Source organism: Arachis ipaensis, chromosome B06 (assembly GCF_000816755.2).
Source record: "Arachis ipaensis cultivar K30076 chromosome B06, Araip1.1, whole genome shotgun sequence".
NCBI classification, from domain to species: domain Eukaryota; kingdom Viridiplantae; phylum Streptophyta; class Magnoliopsida; order Fabales; family Fabaceae; genus Arachis; species Arachis ipaensis.
In genome coordinates, this window is record NC_029790.2 from 8,668,554 (window position 1) to 8,683,062 (window position 14,509).

Consider the following 14,509-nt stretch of genomic DNA (forward strand, 5'->3'; position numbering starts at 1 on the left):
TAAACAAAAATGATATTTAATCAATATAATGAACCGAAATCCAAACAAATAGTGAACCCAAATCCAAACTAACAGTGAACCGAAATGATATTAAACAAAAATGATATTAAAGAAAAGCAAGAAACATACTTGTCAAATGATGACAAGATTAGAGTTTCTTTTTCTGATTGCCGTGCCACTGGAGGTTCTTGGAATTGTTCTTCATCAGAAACTTGATAGACATCGGCATCCTTGAAAAACTCTTCAATAACGTAACAGAGCTTGTAAGAGACCCTGTAACACCCTACTTTTTGGCTTCTAGAGGGCAGCTATAAGAAACAGAAGAGAGTACAAAGACAACAACACAATGAATTCATTTCTGGTTTCAACGGAACCATAATTAAACCATGTATAAGCAGTAAAGATTATCGATATTTATATAAGCAGTAAAACTTACACATCAACAAATGCTTCTTGTTTGGATTGTTGCACTATTGGTTCTACGCAGCGCTGTTGTTGCTGTTCCAGAGGTTTGCTGCATTAAACAGTAAACATTTCTATAATTATTGCAAACTATTATCATATTTAACAATGACATTTAACAGAAATGACATTAATCATTATAGTGAACCGAAATCCAAACCCATAGTGAACCTAAACCCAAACTTACAGTGAACCGAAATTATACTAAACAAAAGTGATATTAAAGAATTTTATGCTTACACATTAACAGGTGCTTCTTGTTCTGATTGCTGTTGCACCGGTGGTTCTTGGGCTTGTTGCTGTTGTTCTTTGGCAGGGCTGTTGCATTAAATAGAAAACAGTTCAATAACAACCATTAAAATTAATAAAAAGAATTTTTATGTGAAACTTACTCTTCAATAGAAACTTCATACACATAGTCATCTTTGAATAAGTCTTCATTACACAACTTGTAAGAGATACTGTAACACCATGCTTTTCAGCTTCTTGAGGACAGCTGTAATAAACAGAATAGAGTCCAAAGACAAGAACACATTGAATTCATTTCTGGTTTCAACTGAACCATAATTAAACCATCTATAAGCAGTAAACATTGAACAAGATTCATGTGGTGAATAAATATTTATTAACTTACTCATTATTAGAAGTTTATTGTGTTTCCTTTTGTGGAGGGACATACATGAAGTCATCCTTCATCAACTCTTCCTGAACTGAACTTGGAAAAGACAATGCAAGAGGAGTTCTAAGGAATGTAAACAAGGATAAAGTTAATGTTGAATAATTAGAATTTATTTTGAAAAATAGGAATTTGCACATTGAAAAGCTCACACTTCCAAAGCTTGAGAACGAGTTTGTTCTTGAAACTTACCAATTTGTTGGTCAACATCAGGTGTAGCTCTAGTGACATTTAAACACAATTTTTTTGTGATTAATTAAACAAAAATTATTAACTAAATCTAAAAGAGTAACATAAATATTTTTAACTTACACTTGTGGAGTTTTAAGAGTCTTTCTTGGGAAGATTTTCTTTTTTCTAAAATATTTGACCGTGCTTTTTGGGGTATTTTTCCTAAAAAAAGATAAAAAATTAAAATTAGAAACCAAGATTAAAAGCAGAGGTTTAGAAATATATTAAATTCGTTTTTGGGCAACCACCGAACCAAAAATACAATATGCAGTGAACCAATTTACCTTGTATTGCTCGCAGCATTTACAGAAGGAGTAGAGCTTCCTTGAGTCTGTAAGACTTGCTCACTATCCATATTTACAGTCGGCACTCTACACAAGATAAATAAATATTAGTAATTGAATCTAGAGGAATTAGAAAAGGTTGTAGCAAAAGTAAGCAAAGTAAGAAAAACAATTTGGGAATAATAAACTGAATCTTACGTCTGAGAGAATTCATTTTGTGCCTGTGGAGAGTCAAACTGATCCGGAGCAACGTTTGCTGACTGAGCTCCATCATTTCTTTTCTTTGACCTTTTTTCTCTTATCATTTCCAATGCTCGCTTTCTTCTTTCCGCAGCATTGTCTTTTTCTTGTTCAGTTCTGAAAGTTCACAAAATAAGTATCAAAGAATCTAGAACATAAGTATCAATAAAAGAAAGTATGATTCGAGAAACTTACTCCTTGTGAGGTTGGGCTGGTGTTTTTGCCACCCTTTCCGGTTGTTTTCTTTTTATTACCGGTGTTTTCTCTATTTTATTTTCTCTGTAAAACAGATAAACACATTGAATTTATACCGGAGACAAGACACTAACAATGAAGTCAACCAAACTCAGAGACACCACTGAACCAAAATAAATTAAAGTGATGAACCAAAAATTAGAATCCCACCAAACCGAAAATAAATAATTTGCTGAACAAAATGTGATATATATGCAATCAACAAAACGTCTCACAGAAATTATGCAATACTTACTCATTTTCAGATTCGCTTGTGCTCTCTAAATCAATCGGCATAGGCTTTGTTTTTTTGGTTTGTTTTTTAACCACCTTCGGTGGTTGTTTTCTTTTTTTTTTGTTCCAATTTTTTTTTATTTCTTCTTCTCTGCAATACATAAGATCAAGTGCATAAGAACATATTTAAGCAAATACAAGTTAAATGAAATCAATATGAAAATTAAACTTATTAGCTTTCGGATTCAGATTCGGAAAGTCTTTCCTCTTCCAAAGAAGAACCCGCCTCAACAATTTTCTTTTTTATTTTTTTTGTTTTTTCTTTCTTTTTTCCCCTTATGTATAGAATTCCCTAAAACAGAAACAATGTATCAATTATTAATCATCAAGAAAACACATTAACAATCCGGTGAACCAAATGAAACAATCCCATCGAACCGAAATATGTTTATATGATGAATATTACATGACAACTATTTAATCATCAATAAAAATGTTTCTTAATGCAAAAACTTTCAAATCAACAAACTAACAATTGCAAGTAAGAAAAATAAATTAATTATAACCTAAAACAGAAGTTTATTTAGTTAGTAGAGTATTTTAAAAGCATTTTAAAGCAAATTTTTCGGAAAATTTTAGTTGAGTATTTACCAATGGTTGTGTTGCTTCAGATGAAATCCGACCAATGATCATTTTCCTTGTCCAATGGGCCACCCATGGTGCAGGGGGAGCATCAGGTGCAAACGGGTAGGGGAACTTTGTTTCGTGGAAGTATATCAACATTAATACAAAAACACAGCCATCAACAGACTGTTTCTTCCCGTTTCTCTTGTTTTCAACTCCTTTCATTAAGAAGTTGAGAACATGCTTTGTCCAATCCCACTCCTGAATGTTGTCCACATGAAAGATTGGTGGCTTGTGTATTGGGGAGGCCACACTTACCATTGTGGGGAGCAAGAAGCACTTTTGTATGAAGACAACAAAAGTCCTCTTGAATTTTTTCTGCTTCTCCTCCCCTTCTACATTCATATCCAGCACATTCCTTGTCTGCTGGACTCAGTTTGTTGTAATCAACCTTTTCAGGAAAAAGATTCCCTACAATATTTTAATAGCAAAAATCAGAAAAAAATGGTTAGTTTAATTTTCCGGACACCAATGAACTGAAAATAAGTAGTAAGTGGAAAATGTATTACCTCCGTTGGTTATGCCGAAGGCAGCTGCTACTTTTCGAGGAGTTATGTATATTCTCCCCTGGAGAGTTTTTAGGCATCCTTTTTCATCATCAAACTGATCAAGCAATTCTTTCAACAGTGTATTAGAGACGTTCATTTCTGGGACGTTTGCCAGGGCACCAAATCCCATTTCTTCCACAATATCTTTCTTTTCTTGACTCATTTCTTTGTACACTGTTGCCATTGCCTTTGTTTGGCATCTGCAATAGTGAGTTTTCTGCAAGTTTTGAAACAGAATGTGAGGATATATTTATAATACAAAATAGATATTATTCGAATGAAAGCGCATAAATATATTTAATCTACTTACGTTATAATGTGCCTTCTCCTTCATTGTTGCCATTTTCTTGTTGTGTTTTGCTGTAATGAAAAATTTTGGTCAATATTTCATTCAATATATCAACAAGAACAAGCATGTATATGTTAATCAAGTCAATTAAAATGCAACAACCTACCGAACCGAAAATCGTTCACTCACAGAACCAAAATTACAAAGGCTACCGAACTGAAAAATGTTCATGTGGTTAATAAATGATGATCAACTTTCAATCAACAAGAATACTATTACTCCATGCAAAAGAAGTACTGAAGATAGTAATAATCATTTTCAAATCTCTAGTTAAACTATTCACACAAATAAGAACAACCACATATATCTTAATCAAATATAATGAGACAATTTTACAGTAGTATGACTTATCAAAGTGAAAGAGTTGTCTCTAATGTCAATTGTCCTAAACAAAACTCATTCAATAAATCAACAACCACAAGCATGTATATATTAATAAAGTTAACTAAAATGCCACAACCCACCGAACCGAAAATCCTTCATGCACAGATCTAAAATCATTCACAATAGTTCAATCTACTATCCACACCAATAAGAACAAGCACGTATATCTTAAAGCCCTAGCTATACTATAAAAATCATTCATAATAGTACAATCTACTAAACGAAGCAAATCAAACTAGTAAAACTAAAATGAAACTAGGCGAAACCCGACATTGCAAGATTTTAAATGAACAGTAGTTTTCTCATACCTTTTGTATTCTTTGTTGCTGTTTTCATTTGTTTCTGATTGTTGCTTGCGAAATCTTCTTCCGATTCTTTTGCAGTAGTGGTTTCCTCAAAGAATATGATTGAAGTTTGAGTGATGTTCAGAGAAATTCGAAGAGAATGAGTGTTTTGGTGTATTAGTTTCGTGTTGAAAATGTAACATTCTTTCATAATGAAGCGCGAATGGAAAAGGAGTGGTTTTTTTGTGTCTAGCACGTGTTTTTCACTCTCCATTTAATGCGCTTGAATATATTTGGGTTTGGACCAACTTGGTTATATTTGGGCTTGGCCCAACTTGGTTATATCACTCAAAGCAACTTGGTTAACATTCTTTTAAAATTAGCTCTATGTTATGTTGAAATATGCACTTTTTCAGTTCACCAGGTGTATTAAATTCGATTCATTGTGTTCTTGGGGTTTATAATTTTTTGGTAAAAAACACCCTCATTTCATTCACTGTGAACATGCAACAAAACAGCAGCCAGGCAGTTCCAACAGGTATATAATAAGACAAGGAGTAATCCATCTTGAATCAGTATATACATTTACATTAATGTTGACATAATTACATTCAAAAGAAGCAGTGTCTGCTTTTTTAAACAAGTTAAACAAAATATTGTTAATTAGAACCAGTCAAACTGCACTGGTTTTGAGATTCACTTGATGTTTCTGAATCCGTCGGAACAATTTTTTCTTTTTTCTGGAGCCTCTTTTGTCTTGTTCTTTCTACCAGCGTTATATTGTCGAATTCGGATTCTGATTTGGATTCCGAAAAAGATTCCTCTTCTGAAGAAGAATCCATAACAACAACTTTCTTTTCTTCTTTCTCCCTTTTTCTTTTCTCTTTCCCCTTCAGAAAAGTTGTTTTGTTTTGCACCTTCTTTCTTTTTGTTTTTTTGTCCTTTATTTGCTTTCTATACAGAAGTCCCTGAAATACAAACTTATTTAGTTAGCAGAGTATTTTAGAAGCATATGAAATGAGGAAAGACAAAAATAATTAGGTGAATCAAAATGACCCCAAACACTGAACCGAATGCAATTCATGTGATAAATAATACGTAATAAACATTCAATTATCAAGAAAAATATTTCTGCATGCACAGTGATTCAAATCAACACATTACTATTGTGTCTGTTGCTTCCTCAGAAATCCGGTCGAGCATCATCTTCTCTGTCCAATGGGCCACCCACGGTACTGGGGGAGCATCAAGTCCATCAAAGCGAGGGAACTTGGTTTCATGGAAGTATATCAGTATCAAAACAAAAACACAGCCCTCAACAAACTGTTTCTTCCCCCTTTCTCTTATTTTCGATTCCATTTCTCAAGTAGCTGAGCACATGATTTGCCCAATCCCACTGTTGGATGTTGTCCACAGAAAAGATAGGCAGCTTATGGATCGCAGAGGCCATGCTTACCGTCGTCCGTAGCAAGAAGCACTTCTATACGAAGACGACAAAAGTCTTGCGGAATTTTCGCAGGTTCTCCTCCCCTTCAACACTCATATTTAGGACAGACTTTGTCAAAGTCGCCAATGTAACACATATGAGGCTGTCAAATATTGCCTTGTCTTCTTGATTCAGTTTGCGATAGTCAACCTTTTTAGGAAAACGATTCCCTATAATATTTTAATAGCAATAAAAGAGCCAAAAAGGTTCAGTTTAATTTTTTATATACCAATGAACCGAAATTAAAGGTAGCAATGAACCGAAATTAAAGAAGCAATGAACTAAAATTATAGGGAGCAATGAACCGAAAATAAGCAAGAAGTGGAAAATGTATTACTGCCATGGTTTATGCCCAGCGCAGCTGCTACCTTGGCAGGTGTTATGTATATTTTTCCATGGAGAGTTTTCATGCATCCATGATACTCATCATAGCAATCAATCAATTCTCTTAAGAGGGTGTGAGAGACGTTCATTTCTAGAACATGTGCCAGGGCACCGAATCTCATTTCTTCAACTATATCTTTCTTTTCCTGACTAATATTCTTGAACACTGTTGCTATTGCCTTTGTCACCATTGTTTTGTTTCTGTTTTGCTGTAATGAAAAAACATGATAAATAATGAAAGAGCTAGAAAATGATTGCTGTATGCTACCAAAATAATCTTAAACACTGATCATAGTAAGAAAAGGCCACTGAACCAAACAACAATCACTTGGTGAACCGAAATCACAAAGGCCACCGAACCGAACAATGTACATGTGGTGAATAAATGGTGATAAACTTTCAATCAACAAGAATAGTATTTCTCCATGCAAAAGAAGTACTGAACAGAGTAACAACCAATTACAAAGCCCTAGTTACACTATCCACTGAACTGATTGAAAATAACAAGTACAAATTTCATTCCAAGCCCTAGTTATACTGTAAAAATGCATTCACAATAGTTCGATCTTCTGAACGAAGCAAATCAATCCAGTAAACCTAAAATGCAACTAGGAGAAACGCGACATTGCAAGATTTCAAGTGAACAGTAGTTTTCTCATACCTTTGGTAGTCTCTCTTACTATTTTTGTTCGTTTGTGGTTATTCGTTACCAAATCTTCTCGCTATTCTTCTGCAGTAATGGTTTTCGTAGAGAATGTGACTGAAAATTGAGTGATTTTGAGAGAGATTCGAAGAGAAGGATCAGTTTCGTGCGTTTTGAAGAAGAAGGAATGTTTTTATATAATGAAGCGCGTGGAAGTCACGTTTATTTTAGTGACGTTGGAGGTGCGTAAATTTATTTGGCTTGGGTCAACTTGGTTACATGGTTACATGGATGTGTAGCATCCCTGAATTTTTAAAAACGAGTTATTAGCCTTTGCTAAAAAATTATTTTTAATATGGTGATAAAGATGGTGTTTTGATTTAAGATTGATATTTAAAGTGTATTATAATATTATGGATATGTAAAAAATGTGTCCAACACGTATTTTACGTATTGTCAGAAAGTGTTTGCTTCAGTACGATGGTAAATTTATACATATCGATACGTTTAAAATATAGACAAATAATAACTAAAAATGTAAAATTTATTTTCCACATCAACATTTAATTTTTTTGTTTAAAATATATATTATATTATCATTTTTACTATAATACTTGGCAATCTTTTTTTTATGTTGGATAAAATGTATCTCTTTAAATTAATCAAATATTAAAATTGAGCTAATTTATATTTATAAATTTAAATAATTTAAAAATTGTTAAGATAAGTATATGGTATGACCATTAATATGGGCGGCTGAAGTTTTCAAGGCAAAAAACTCAAGATTCCTATGAAGACTAGCTTTTAATAAAGGTTGAAAAATATAACCTTGTACAAGTATAAATAAGGCTTTATAGCTTGAGATATGAGACATACAAAACAGCAATAAAATTCTCTCTCTCTCTTATACGGCTAACTACAATCTTCTCTCTTATATTATTAATATAATTCTCTCTCTCTTCATATATAGTAAATATATTAATTATATATCTATTATATTGATATAATAGTTCTAGTGAATATTATTACTATAGTTATCTAATTATATTTCTAAATTTTATATTTGTTACATCTTCTTTATTTATTTATTTAGTTATTTTACAACACGTTATCAGCACGATGCTCTAATGAAATTTTAGGAAGACTTCAGGTAACAAATTTTTATTATGTCGAATCTCTTTCATTTTGAATATAATGCTTTTGATATATCTGAAAATAATTATTTATCATGGATACTAGATGTTAAAATCCATCTTGATTCAATGGATCTTGGAGATACCATTAAGGCTGAAAATAATACATCCAAGAAGGATATAGCCAAAGCCATAATTTTTCTTCGTCGTCATCTTGACGTATGATTGAAAAATGAATATCCCACATTAAAAGATCCTGTGGATCTGTGGAAAGACCTTGAAGAAAGGTACAATCATCAAAAGACGGTGATACTTCCTCAAGCCCGATATGTTAGAGAAAACTTTCTTGACCTTCCATGCCTCGAATGTGCTCCTGCAGCAGCAGTATCGAGAAAAGGATTTAAAAAATTTTTGAGCTAATTTCTTGCTTTCTTGTTGTGAACGCAACAATGAGTTGCTCTTAAGAAATCATGAAGCGCGCCCAGATGGCGCTGCCCCATTTCCTGAAGCAAATGCGACAAATTATAACCCTAGAAGAGGTAAATGGCAAGATTTTGATAACAAGAAAAATTATGGAAGGAAAAGAAATTATGTTCACAAGAAAGGATCTCACCAGAAGTGGGATAGAGAAAGAAACAATGGGCAAAATAAATCAATTGAGGATAAATGCTTCTATTGTGGTGGAAAGGGCCATTGGTCACATACCTGTCGTACCCCGAAGCACCTAGTTGATCTTTATCAAGCATCCTTGAAAAGGGATGACAAAGAAAAGGAAATAAATTTTGTTTCAAATGATGAAAATTCCACCACTCATTATGATGTATCTAATTTCTTTAAGGATTCTGAAGAAAATATTGACTATTTGATCAATGATGGAATAATTTGATATATGTATGTGTTTGTTAAGTATTCATGTAAATAATTTTACTGTGCATGTACTTCTACTCATTTTATTATTATTATTATCATTTGTTTTTTAAAGAAAAATGGCAAAGACATATTCTGAAGATATTTTGCCTTGCGAATAGTGCAAGTTCGCACACTATTCTTAAAAGTACTATATATTTTACCCATCTTGTGCCAAAAGAAGATTATATTAATACTATTATTGGCTCAGGCAATGTGATAGAAGGCTCCGGAAGAGCTATAATTTTGTTTCCCGGAGGAACAAAATTCATAATAAATAATGCACTGTTGTCTACCAAGTCTCGAAGGAACTTGTTGAGTTTCAAAAATATTCGCCGAAATGGATATCATATTGAAACAATGAATGGGGGAAATCATGAGTATTTATGTATTACAACTTATGATTTAAATAAAAAGATTATATTAGAAAAGTTACCCTCACTTTCATCTGGGTTGTATTATACCAAGATTAGTGCAATTGAATCACATGCCATTGTAAACCAGAAGTTTACTAGCCCAAATGAATTCATAACTTGGCATGATAGATTGGGTCATCTGGGAACAACCATGATGAGGAGAATTATTGAAAACTCTCATGGACATTCACTAAAGAACCAGAAAATTCTTAAATCTTGTGAATTTTGTTGTGCTGCATGTTCTCAAGGGAAGTTAATTTTAAGGCTATCACCAGTAAATATTGGATTTGAGTCTCCTGAATTCCTAGAAAGAATTCAATGTGATATATGTGGACCTATTCATCCACCATGTAGATCTTTTAGATATTTTATGGTCCTAATAAACGCATCTTCGAGATTGTCACATGTGTGCTTATTATCTTCTCGCAACCTGGCGTTTGCGAGATTACTGGCTCAAATTATTCGATTAAAAGCACAATTTCCAGAAAATCCAACCAAAGTAATTCATATTGATAATGCTGGTGAATTTACTTCCCAAGCCTTTGATGCTTATTGTATGGCTAATGGAATAAGTGTTGAACATCCAGTAGCTTATGTTCACACACAAAATGGGTTAGCAGAATCACTTATTAAACGCCTCCAATTGATTGCTAGACCCTTGCTTATGAGAACAAATCTCCCAACCTCGATTTGGGGGCATGCTATTTTACATGCCGCAGCACTTATTCGTTTGAGGCCAACGAGTTACCATCAGTTCTCTCCTATGCAATTAGCTTTTGGCCAGCAGCCAAATGTTTCCCATTTAAGAATATTTGGGTGTGCGATATATGTTCCCATTGCACCACCTAATCGCACCAAAATGGGACCCAAAAAAAAATTGGGGATATATATTGGATATGATTCTCCCTCTATAGTGAGGTATCTTGAGATACAAACTGGAGATGTATTTAAAGCCCGGTTTGCGGATTGTCATTTTGATGAATTAAAATTTCCAACATTAGGGGGAGAGAATAAGTTTCCTGAAAAGGAACTTAATTGGAATGCATCATCCTTGATGCATTTAGATCCTCGATTAGGGCAATGTGAACTAGAAGTTCAAAAGATTATACATTTGCAAATAATAGCAAATGAATTGCCTGATGCATTTTCCGATACAAAGAGGATAACTAAATCTTATATACCAGCGAAAAATGCTCCAATTCGAATTGATGTCCCAGTAGGACAAGTAGCCACTGAAGCAAATTCACGCCAGAAGCGTAGCAGGCCTGTCGGTTCCAAAGACAAAAATTCTCGAAAGAGAAAAGAGGCCAATACTATTCCTGTTGAAAAAGACATAGTAAAGACACCTGCAGTTGTTCAAAATTCTGATATAATTTTAACGCTAGAAGACATCCAGGTACCTGAAAATTGTGAAAATGACGAGATCTCGATAAATTATGTCTTTACAAGGGAGAAATGGGACCGAAATAAGACTATTGTTAATGAAATATTTGCATATAATGTGGCATTGAATATCATGCATGAAAGTAAGGATCTTGAGCTAAGATCAGTCGAAGAATGTCGACAAAGGAATGATTGGCCAAAATGGAAAGAAGCCATGAAGGCTGAGTTAGACTCACTTGCAAAATGCGAAGTCTTTGGACCTGTAGTCCATACACCAGAAGATGTAAAATTTGTTGGATACCGGTGGGTATTTGTGAGAAAACGAAATGAGAAAAATGAGGTTGTGCGCTACAAAGCCCGACTTGTGGCACAAGGTTTTTCATAAAGGCCCGGTATAGATTATGAAGAAACGTATTTCCCTGTAGTGGATGCGATAACATTCCGTTATTTGGTCAGTTTATCTGCATATCATAAACTGCATATGCATTTAATGGATGTGGTAACAACCTATTTGTACGGCTCATTAGATCATGATATCTATATGAAAGTCTCTGAAGGATTAAAGATATCTAAACCATCCAATGAATATTCGCAAGGGTTATACTCAGTCAAATTGCAAAGATCTTTATATGGTCTAAAGCAATCTTGACGAATGTGGTATAATCGTCTTACTGAGTATCTGGCCAAAAATAGATTCAAGAATGATGATATCTGTCCATGCATTTTCATAAAGAAATCTGCATCTGGGTTTATTATAATTGCTGTGTATGTTGATGATTTAAATATCATTGAGACTCCTAAAGAGATTCCAACAATTATAAAAACTCTAAAAGAAGAGTTTGAGATGAAAGATCTTGGAAAGACAAAATTTTGTCTCGGCCTGCAGATCGAGCATATAAAATATGAGATCTTTATTCATCAAACAACATACACAGAAAAGATCTTGAAAAGATTTTATATGGATAAGTCACATCCCTTGAGTACCCCAATGATCGTAAGATCTTTGGATGTGGAGAAAGATCAATTCCGTCCTAAAGAAGAGAATGAAGATATCATTGGTCCTGAAGTACCATATCTTAGTGCCATTGGAGCGCTAATATATCTTGCTAATAATACGCGACCTGACATATCATTCGCGGTGAATTTACTAGCAAGGTATAGTTCCTCTCCAATCAGAAGACATTGGAATGGAATCAAACAAATCTTTCGATATCTTCATGGAATGGTTGATATGAGATTATTTTATCCCTATGGATCCAAGTCACTATTAGTTGGCTATGCGAATGCTGGGTACTTGTCTGATCCACATAAAGGGAGATCTCAAACAAGAAACCTGTTCACATATGGTGGTACATCTATATCATGGAGGTCCACGAAACAGACGATTGCTGCAACATCCTCTAATCATGCCGAAATACTAGCGATACATGAAGCTAGTCGCGAGTGTTTTTAGCTGAGGAGTTTGATCCAATATATTCTGTCATCATGTGGACTGATTGATCATAAGATAGCTCCAACTGTCCTGTTTGAAGATAATACAGCATGCATTACTCAACTTAAAGGCGGATACATCAAGGGTGATAGAACAAAGCATATTTCTCCCAAATTCTTCTTTACTCGTGATCTTCAAAATCAAGGGACAATTGATGTCCAACAGATCCGCTCAAGTGATAATCTGACAGATTTATTCACAAAGTCACTCCCAAAATCCTCTTTTGAAAGATTGGTACATGAGATTGGGAAGCGCCGATTTCAAGACATCAATTGATGTCGACAAGAGGGGGAGACTGTACTCTTTTTTCCTTCGTCAGGTTTTTTTCCATTGGATTTTTCTTGATAAGGTTTTTAATGAAGCAGTCCCTATCACTAAGGCTGCGTTTGTTTTTAGAGACAGGACAGAACATGACACTGAAACGGAGACAATAGGACGGAGACACTAAAAATTATCTTTTGTGTATTGTGTTTGGATACGATGGACAAGACACTAATGTAATGTCTAGTATTATGTTTGGATACACATGGATAAGACTAAAATATTATATGAAATGATTAAAATAGCCCTGTGATTCCAAATTTTCTACATCAATACAAATTAATTTAATAAAAAATTGAGAGTACGTAGGAGTACAGACGGAACTTGAAATCAATTACAATTTATAAATTATTTTTTAGCATTTTAAAAGATTAATTTTACTTTTGCTAATATTTATCTTTTAAAAGTTTCAAGATTAATTATTTTTGTTATTATTTTTATTACAAATCAAATAATATAATATAAGGTTAAAATTGTATTAAAGTAAAACGATAAAAAAAGAATTATCTACCCCCAATAAAAAATTCTACAGAAAGAAGAGAGTACCTGGAAAAGAAAGAGATAGAGGAAGAACAGGAAGAAAAAAGTATCTCTGAACAACGCAATAGGAAAAATAAGAAGGGGTAATAGTGGAAAAAAAGAAAAACAAAATTTATAAAATTATCCGTGTCCACTCTTCCAAATCCCGTGTCCATCATTGTCCTTCGTAAAAGAGTGGACACAAAAGTATAAAAAACTGTCTCGGAGACAATATGTCCACTGTCCATGTCTCTGATTCCAAACACTTTTTAAACAAGTGTTGTCCATGTCTCCGTGTCCTGCCCCCGAAAACAAACGCTACCTAAAGGATATTGTACTCTTTTTCCTTCACTAAAGTTTTTTTTCACTGAATTTTTTTAGTAAAGTTTTAATGAGGCAATAATCGTAAATGGTCATCCAAAGGGAAGTGTTAAAATAAGTATATGGTATAGATGACCATTAATATGGGCGGCTGAAGTTTTCAAGGCAAAAAAACTCAAGATTCCTATGAAGACTAGCTTTTAATAAAGGTCGAAAAAGATAACCTTGTACAAGTATAAATAAGGCTTCGTACCCTGAGATATGAGACATACAAAACAGCAATAAAATTCTCTCTCTCTCTCTTATACGACTAACTACAATCTTCTCGCTTATATTACTAAAACAATTTTCTCTCTCTTCATATATAGTATATATATTAATTATATATATATATATATATATTATATTGATATAATAGTTCTAGTGAATATTATTACTATAGTTATCTAATTATATTTTCAAATTTTATATTTGTTATCTCTTCCTTATTTATTTATGGCCACGGATTTGTTACTCCCACTTATTAACCAACATAAAAATATTTATAAATTAGACCCCGTTTTTTTATTTTTGGAAAAACCAATAATTAAAATTTGCCTCTCTGTTTTTTACTTTTTACACATTTTCCTTTTCGTTCAATCAAAATTTCTAAGAGATGAATCAATTACCTCTGCTAGGGTTTATCATTCATTCTTCACCCTTCCCTAGATGAGACAATTCTTTTTAGCATTCCTCCTTGCCCCTTCTCTTTTTATATATTGGCGCTTTGTTCTTCTTCCTCACTACTAATTCCGGTCTCAGTCCTTCTCTCGCACCTCTGCCCTTGCGAACTAGCCTTTTTAAGGTGCAGTTCCCCACTTTCCTTAGGTACTTAACATATTGTCATAATTTACCT